The 9,488-nt window shown below is 34.1% G+C and overlaps 1 pseudogene; it reads left to right on the top strand.

Annotated features, from left to right (window-relative positions):
- The first annotated feature begins 11 nt into the window (after window positions 1-11).
- On the top strand, window positions 12-2,875 carry LOC134277462 (uncharacterized; annotated as a pseudogene).
- The last annotated feature ends 6,613 nt before the right edge of the window (window positions 2,876-9,488 follow it).

The raw sequence follows: 9,488 nt of genomic DNA, 5'->3' as shown, positions 1-9,488 counted from the left end.
TGATTTTATTTTTTCAGCTCGAGGCCCAGAGAGGGAAGAGGGGAAAAAAAGAACAAGAAGCGAGTGAGGCCCAAAGGCAGCTAGAGGAAGAGGAGGAGGCCGGGAGGAGGGAACTAGAAACCGGGGACAGGGAACTAGCTAAGGAGATCAGTGAAGAGGTCAACCAGGTCAGAATTTCATCTGAAGAAAATAATAAAAATTTAAGTGGGGTGAAATGATATCCCCCCTTTACGGTTCGATACGTATCGAAAAATTTGGTCTCGGTTGGGTTATTTTTGATACAATACATTTTGATAGAAGGAAACAGATTCAATGTTGTTTTATGCTACCTTTTACTTAATTTAGTAAAATAATTTATGTGAAAAATGGATAGAATGTATCAATTTAATTGATTTGACTGTTAAAAATTATTTTACAAACTTCAAGTCCACACAAACTTACGTTTCTGAACTAATTATCAGAAAAGCATGTTTATACCTTATGCCAAACCTGACTGAATGACGATCCTGACCATAAAAAACCAAAAAGTAGAGATTTTGTACCGTGTATCGAACCGAAAAAATACCGCGGTGAACTGTTTCACTCCTTTTTCCCAAGTCTTTAACTGAATCATAGATATTTATCATGACATTTAAAAGATGTTTATGATTCAAAAATATTTCTTAGGGTTTTTAAAATTATAAAATAAAGATTGGTGAAACTACATAAAAATTAATGAATTATTATCCTGAAGTCCATGTATTGATGAAGAATATTTTATTTTCAGAGTATCAATGGTGATGATTCTGTTACGCGCTGGAGACGAGCAGCACATCGACAGACCCGCAGTACGTCCATCTTTCCTGTAGTGCCTCTAGTAGCAGCCCCCCATCAACCATTGATTCCCTGCTCCGAAAAATGAGAGAAGCAGAAAAGCTGAAAGCAGCAGATGCAGCCAACAGAAAAGCGCTTACCGTACCCTTACAAGTGTTAAGCCTCAGAGAAGGCTTCTAAACAGAAGAAAGGGAAGGAAAGTGATGGTGCCTCTCCATTCCTTTATAAATGTAACGATTCCAGTGAAAAGTTGACCCAGGGGAGAGACAGGGTTTCCCAGGAACTTGTCGTCTGCTGGACTTTCCTCAAGAAGCTGCACCAGCACCAGTGAAATAGGAAATGCTGAGGATGATGATGACGATGAAGATCTTCCATCAAAATATGTCTCTCTTGGTCTTCCATCACTGGAGACTGCCATAGAAAATATAAGTGATCGCTCTGATGGGGGAAAATTTTTACAAAAAATCTGTTGAGGTGATAAAAGATGTGGAGTTCTGAGAGTACGGACAGCATTAGTCAGGAGATAGTCACTTTTGACCAATCAGAGTTTGTCCTCTCACCCCGCCACGTAAACTTCCCCGCGGAAAGGTTGTCGAGGCACCACTTATCCGTACCACGCCCAAAAAACTTAAGTAAAACTGACTTTGGATCACCAGTCCGGACCCCTCTGATCTGGATGCTTCCAGTCCAATCATGCAGAGAAGGTTATCCGAGTTGGAGGAAGAGCGGAAGACCAACGTCAATAAGTTGTCCAAGTCTACAAGCACGGAGATAAAAAAAAACACCAAGAAATCCAAGGTGGTGACCTTGACGCGTGATCATGATTACAGTGGGACTGATAATCGTAGTGGTGATCATGATTACTCAGCCATGGTGATTGATCTAGAGGCAACAATGGGAAAATTCTTTCTGAATGAGAGCAAGGAAGATTCCAGAAGTGTGGAAGAGAAATCCAATACAAACAAATACAAACTGAAAAAGCTTGTCATTCCATTGGAACCTACATTTAATGATGATGACTTTGACATTCCACCCATGAAGGAAAACAATCCGCAAAGAATAAATAGTGAGACAATCACGACAGCGGGAAAACAATCACCGATTCTAACAAAGAGTAAAAGTGAACAGGACACTAGTGTGCGGCAGAAAAAGGTGCAGAAATTATCTGGGAAAGCAAGAGTGGCATTAAAAAGCCCTCAGCGGACTATTACAGACTGGATTAAACAATCCGCGGAGTGTAGCGGACAGAACAATTATCACTTGGAGCCCAGTGGTAGGGACGATGTGGATGGGGAACCAGTTCGTAAAGTTACGCAAGGACAATCAGACAGTGTGACAGCATTAGGGGACGGCCCACGAAGAAAGGCGAAACAAAACAAAAAGGTCAAGACATATCCAAAACGGAGAGAAAACCGTACAACCCAGACCCCATGTGGACGTTTGTGAGTGCAGTGCACAAGAGACAACACTTGGACTTGGATGAAAGTTCAAAGGACAGTAGTGTTTGTAGTGGTTTGTTGGATGAGCAGAATGTAGGGACAAGAGATGCCCCTAAACCGCATTCAAAGAAAAGGACAGCTACATCTGTTAACGATGAAAAACCTAAGAAAAGAAGGAAAGTCACAGAGAAGTCAACGGTTAGATCCAAACTGAAGCAGACAACATCTAAAGCCAAACTTAAGTCAGTCCAGCATTCGCAGGCCAAAAATCCCATCCTCTAACTTCTGCCGCAATCAAACTTAAAACGGGTGAAGGATGCCATTAAAAATAACCAATTATTGGATGAAGAGGCCGATTTCAGAGTGAGTGGTGGGGAGAGATTGGACAGGGAAACACAGGAAATGATGGACAGAAAACTAGCAGAAGAACTTGCGAAGCAGTACGAAATGGAGGTGAAAACTGGTTTTCAGTTTTTCAAGCTGAAGGGGACCTCAGAGGAATACAACTTTCGACGGAAACCGAAGCTCTCCATCTGATCATTTCACCCTGAAAAAGATGAACTGTGCAATTACACAGTCTGATTTATTTGACTGTTATGATGGCCATATCAGGTCAAAAAAAGTGGCATTCTTTTTTTTTTTTTTATAAAGATAAACATATGATGCATTTTCACTTTGGTTTAATTTTCCATTTATTAAATGTTTTAATTTGATCAGTGATTGATCATTCATTGAAGTGATTGATAACCATTGAATAATGGGTTGTTTTAATTATGTTCATTCTACAATCTACATAGTTTTCTTGCCCCTCTTTGCCTTTATGTCCCTATTGACAATAAAACATACCTTGTATCTCAAAAAGACGGTCAAGTTATTCTACATTGATATTTTTATTTTTTCTCATAGGAAATGGTAGAAAAGTAAATCATAAAACTGGTAGACATCAAAATTTAGAAGTTTAGTACCTTACATACCTACATTTTTCACAGGTTTCTGGAATATGTTGACAGAAATGCCTTATGAGTTATCATTGAGATAAACAAAGCCAAGTATAATTTTAACACTTTACTTTTATAATAAAAAAGGTGTCTGTTTTACTTAATTTGAAAGAAATGCCAGAAAATGCTAAATTGGTCTTGAAGAAAAAAGAAGGCATTAAACCATAGAAATACATACATGTAAATGTATGATAGATGTTAAAGCTAAGGCTTTAAGTTTGAGGAAACTCTCCTAAACAATGCTAAAGCATGTTCATGTCTATATGATGCTTCACAATTTTATGCAATACCAGAAGTAATGTATTCTACTTATTTTTTTTTTTTGTAAATATTATGTGATGTTAATTAAAATATGAAATATATAATGTAGGGCAACAAATTACATGTATGTATATGATCCTGTATTGCAGGTGTAGAGAAATCTGTGTATACTTCTAAAGTAGTCAATGTTTGTAGGATAAATATTTATTTTGAATAAATTCATTATATATTGGCAAAGTAATAGGATCTAGGATTTTTAAAAGTCCATATTCATTTTAAATAATTTACTACATCCATGCCTAAACGGGGGTCCATTTTAAAGAATATTTCGATTATAACCAAAGATTTAGTTGAATGTAAAACCATGAAATTTGATATGCAACTGTTGAAAACTAATTTTTATAAAAGTTTAATTCTTGAAATGAATTAAAAAATATACATTTTGGTCCAAGCTGCAAGTTATTTTGTAAAATGGAGACCATATCTTTGATCTTAATTTAATTGCAATTGCTTAAAGCATCAATTGGATATCCAAAACTAGACAATTAGTACACAGTTCCATAAAGCCCGTAGTAATTTCATTACTTAAGTAGTTTCTCTGAAAATGTAGTTTAATGTTGAATGAAAAATCTTTTTTTTTTTTAAACAGTTTTTGTTTTATTCTTTATCAGCAATAAATTTGAAATATACTTTCCTTTAGGACTGTATTTTTTTTTCTCTGTGAACTGTAAGTTTTAATTTTTCGAAGTTTTAAAAATATTTTGTGTATGTTTTCCTTTGTCACATATACAGAAAACCAGCAATATCTTATGCGATCTGCTTCAATATATTTTCCCTGCTTACGCAAGGTTCCCCCATGATATATATCTCCTGTTTAATGGCGACCATTTTTGTGTTCTTGTTACTGAGACTTACTCTGTTGACTTGTAATATACATTGTACAGATGTACTGTTATGCTTATTAAATTGTTGGCAACTTTTTGTAATGATTAAATTAAAAATTATTTTAAATTTGAGATTTTAGTTTATGTGTTTTTTTTTAAGGAAAACAAAAACTGCTGATTGTAAATGTTTTCATATTAATGTAGTAGATAGGAACCATGTTACTGTAAAATATTACATTTGGCTGTGTATTCTTTCTAGCCTCTTTTGCAGAACACAGTCACTGCTAAATCAAGTACAAAGTTAAATGAGCTCAAAATATTGCTCATAATTACCAATAAATAAGAATATGAAGAAACATGGTAAATCAAATCTATGCTAGCTTTAAATATCCAAAAATCAATTTCTGCCAAATCTGATTAACTTTAATAGATACATTTACAGTACACATGTCTGGTTTGATGAAGCTGGAGTCTGGAAAGAGAAAGCTAAAAAAAAAAAAAATATTGGACTGGCCGTAGTGCTAAGTCACATAATTTGTCCAATTCCTGTTCTGAATATTTTTTAAGCAGATTCTAAAAATTAAAAAAAAAAAAATATAGTATTGGCTCAGATTAGTGCATCTTATTGTCTATGCATACTTTATTACAAGTGGAAAAAAATGTATATGCAATATGCACACTAAACCCCTTATACATATTGTTTACTTGTGAGGAATATACTGGTACTGACTAAAACTAGAAATGGTTGCCAAACTGTACACTCAAAAGAAGATTTAATAGAACTTTTTACAAAATTCCCATTTTTAGCTCTTCTGAGCCAAAGGCTCAAAGAGCTAATGCTATGGCCATTTGTGCGATGTGCGTAAACTTTAGAATTGGGCCATAACTCAAGAGCCCCTTGGCCAATCAGTACCCAATTTGTTACAGGGTATCCTTGGCCCAAGGGCTACCATTTATACTAAAATAAGGGTTGGGACTCTTAAACAAGGGGAGATAATCAGGAAAACAAAACCAAAAGTACTGGTTGCTAAAAAATCTTCTCCATAAGGCAAAAAAAAATTAATTTCTTGGTTCTCAGGCCCTCCCTCTTCTCTTCCAAGGGTGCCTCATTGACCCTTTTTATTGCTAAATCAATAGAATATAAACACCAAATCACCTCCCTCATCATTTTTTGAGGTTTTGTACAATGTAAAAAGCTGCCTCATCATGTTTTGGGGGCAATAAAAAAGAAAAAAAAATGCCTCCCTTCCTCATCATATTTCTTGAAAAAAAGCCTGAGAACCAAGTAATTAACTTTGCATGGCGTAACCACTAGGCAGATAACATAAAAATTTACATACAAGGATCAGGATATGTCAAAGATTAAAATTTGCACGGGGAATTACCCTGGGGCAAAGGGCGTGGTCTCAAGGTCACTTCAAAGTTGACCTAAATTTACAATTAATAAAAACGTGTATATTTTGCTTACTATAAGGACTAGGATCATCAAATCTTGTAAGTTGATGCATCTTATGACTTCACATCATGTTAACTCAAAAGTAGGTCATGGTGACCTACTTTTTAAATTTTGCGGGGATTTGTTTTCAAATTGATTTGAAGACATATTTTGGACACTTTAAGGCCTATGATCATCAAACTTTGACAGTTGATGCATCTTGGGTCCTTAAACAATGTCAACTTAAAAAACAGTTCACGTGACCTACTTTTTGAACTTTATGACTTATCCTTTTAAAAATATTAAATACCATTATTTCAGGCACTGGGAGGTTTAGAATCATCAAATCTTGTACTTTGATGCATCTTGGGACCTTAAAACAGATTTATGAAAAAGTAGGGTACTGTGATATACTTTTTGAATTTTGCCAATATTAACATTTGTTTTCAAATTGTTTAAAATGCATATTTTGATTACCTTCAGACCTATGATCATTAAATTGGTCAGTAGATGCATCTTGGGTCTTTGAAAAAAGTCTACCAAAATGTAGGTCACAATGACCTACTTTTGACATCTTATGGCTATATTTCAGTATCTTAGATATTTATTGGCTTAGAATCATCAAACTTTGTGAGTCGATGCACATTTGGTTTTCGGAGAGTGACGACCAACAATTAGGTCACGGTGACCTACTTTTGACATTTTATGGCTTTATTTAAGTATCTCTGGTAATTATTGGCTAATAGAATCATCAAACTTTGTGAGTTGATGCATCTTGGTTTTTTGGAGAGTGACTACCAAAAAGTAAGTCATGGTGACCTACTTTTGACATTTTGTGACTATAATTGAGTATCTCAGGTACTTATTGACCTAAAATCATCAAACTTTGTCAGTTGATGCATCTTGGGTTTTCAGAGATTGTCGACCAAAAAGTAGGTCACAGTGACCTACTTTTGACATTTTATGGCTATATTTAAGTATCTCAGGCACTTAGTGGCTAAGAATCGTCAAACTTTGTCAGTTGAGGCATCTTGGGTTTTAGGAGAATGTCGACCAAAAAGTAGGTCACGACCTACTTTTGAATATCTCAGGTACCTTTTAGCTTAGAATCATCAAACTTTGTCAATATAGGCACATAGGGTTTTTAGAGAACGTCGACCAAAAAGTAGGTCACTGTGACCTAATTTTGACATTTTATGGCTATATTTAATTATATCTGGTACTTATTGGCTCGGAATCATCAAACTTTGTCAGTTGAGGATATTAGGGTTTCATTGAATGTAGTAAGAAGTAGGTCAAGGCAACCTAATTTTGAATATGAGGTACTTATTGGCTTAGAATCATCAAATTTTGTCAGTTTAGGCATTATGGGTTTTTGAATAACGTCGACCAAAAACTAGGTCACTGGGCCATAGTATAGTCATTTGATGGCTATATTTAATTAACTCTGGTACTAATTAGCTTAGAATTGTCAAACTTTGTCAGTTGATGCATCTTGGGTTTTCAGAGAATGTTGACGAAAAAGTAGGTCATGGTGACCTACTTTTGAATATCTGGGGTACTTATTTAATTAGAGTCATCAGTCTTTGTTAATTAATATATCTTGAGTCCTCAGAAAATTTCAATCAAAAGGTAGGTCACTGTGACCTACTCATGTTATTTTATAATTATATTGTAATATCTTCATTCTTAACTGGCTAAATATTATCAAACTTTGTAAGTTGATGCATTTTGGGTCTTATGATACTAATAGAGTTGGAGGCTTCTAATAGAAGTGATAGATTGTACAATTTATCAGAAGAGCGATTCAAGGCCCTTGGGCCTCTTGTATTAAACTTTTTCCTTATTCTGTCAGGTAAAAGCATTTGCACTGTTATCCGTCCACATGCATGACCCATGCAAGTACAGTATACCCCAAGACCTTGACCTCATCCAAATGACCTTAGAGCAAGGTCATTAGACACACTATTAGTCATAATCAAAGTTTATGGTAAAGAAAAGCCTCTTTTTAATGACCTTTCATTTCAAATATTAAATACTTCATAAATTATTTCAATAACTATAATAACTATGCAAAATATTCTGAGATATATCAAAAGGCATTTAATTCTTTAAAAGAAATTAAAACCCTAGGCTAGTGCTTATAATTCAAAGGTCTTATAATTAATATAGTGAAAATCAAGATTTCTTTTCTCATATTTTTTATAGATGAAGTAGATGATATTCATAGAATTAACATCATTGTAATAATAATACCTAAAATATCAAAATCACAATAACATGATCACACCAGTGACTAAGACATGACTTATAAAGCTTCAATGCCAACATATTTTTCATGTGCTACATGAAATACTGTAGCATTATACAATAAACATCTGTAACAGCTTGAATTGTCCTGTATGTACAAACTTGTACATTTCAATGCATGATTTATTATTGATATACATGTATATATTAACATACTGTAACAGTAACATGAAAGAAGGAAAAAACAACACATAAATGAGATCCACTCAAATTTTTTCAAAGGATTTCATGGAAACAATACTTTTCAACAAATTAATACACAGTATTAATGACATCCATTGTTCATAATGTAGATTAATACTTTAATGTGCAAGTCGCTGAGTTTTTTGGCCACATATTTTTATGAAACACAAAACATAAACTGAAATTCCTTCTCGGTATATAAACATAATGAAAGAGAACTTGAGAAAATTTGAGATCAAATGCATATACAACAATATCAAAAAGACTTTAAACAGGTACCCACTACCCAGTGTATGTGTATAAGAAAAAAAATATTAACAATTCATGGACCAACAAATACTCATTAGTCATATTATTTTCAAGAGGAATAGAAAATTGGTTTATGTCTGTGTGAATCACTCGTCCCCATATATGATAACTCATAGCAAAGGTTGAAGGTTTTTTAAAAATACAAGTTAAATTCAAATGTCATGAGATCAAAAGTGTTAGTATCCAATGAAATACCCCAAGAAATAAACCCAACTGTGAGATATGAAAGCTCCAGAAAATGATATGGTCAAAGTAATTAAGTTTTTCAAATAAAGGTCAATATCAAAGGTCAAGATCAAAATTGCAGGTGCACTGGGGAAGGTCTTGTCACAAGAAATATACATGTGAAATATAAAGCCCTGGTATCAATTGTTCAAAAGTAATGACCAATAGAGTCCATTCATCAATGGAAAATTGTTGGAACACAAAGAAAGATCTTGTCACAAGGAATACAACTGATCAGTGTGTAAAATAAAAGCCATAACATCATTGATTGAATACAAAATTATGCAAGGTTAAAACTTGAAAAATTGGGTCAAACTCAAGGTCAAGAGGCCAAATATGTTGATACCAAAAGAAAGGATTTTTTTTCACATATAATACACAATGTGAAATACAAAAGCCATATCTCAAACTATCAAAAGATATGGGCATAGTCAAAGTTTTTGTGGTCAAACAGACAGAGGACACAGAAATAACTGTATCTTTTGATTCTAGGAAAAAAAAAATTCTTTGACTTTGATGAGATGCACATTTGGGCATCTCAAACACCAAAATATCAAATACAATGGATAATAATGATATACTGTAAATCTGGAAATTTTTACATCGATTTTATTTTGCGAAATCGGGTCAA

This window comes from Saccostrea cucullata, unplaced genomic scaffold (genome assembly GCF_032062105.1).
Source record: "Saccostrea cucullata isolate Sc308-1 unplaced genomic scaffold, CSIRO_AGI_Scuc_v1 ctg6485, whole genome shotgun sequence".
In the NCBI taxonomy this organism is placed as follows: Eukaryota; Metazoa; Mollusca; class Bivalvia; order Ostreida; family Ostreidae; genus Saccostrea; species Saccostrea cuccullata.
The sequence above is the reverse complement of the archived record's forward strand: the minus strand, read 5'-3'. Positions and strand labels throughout refer to the sequence as shown.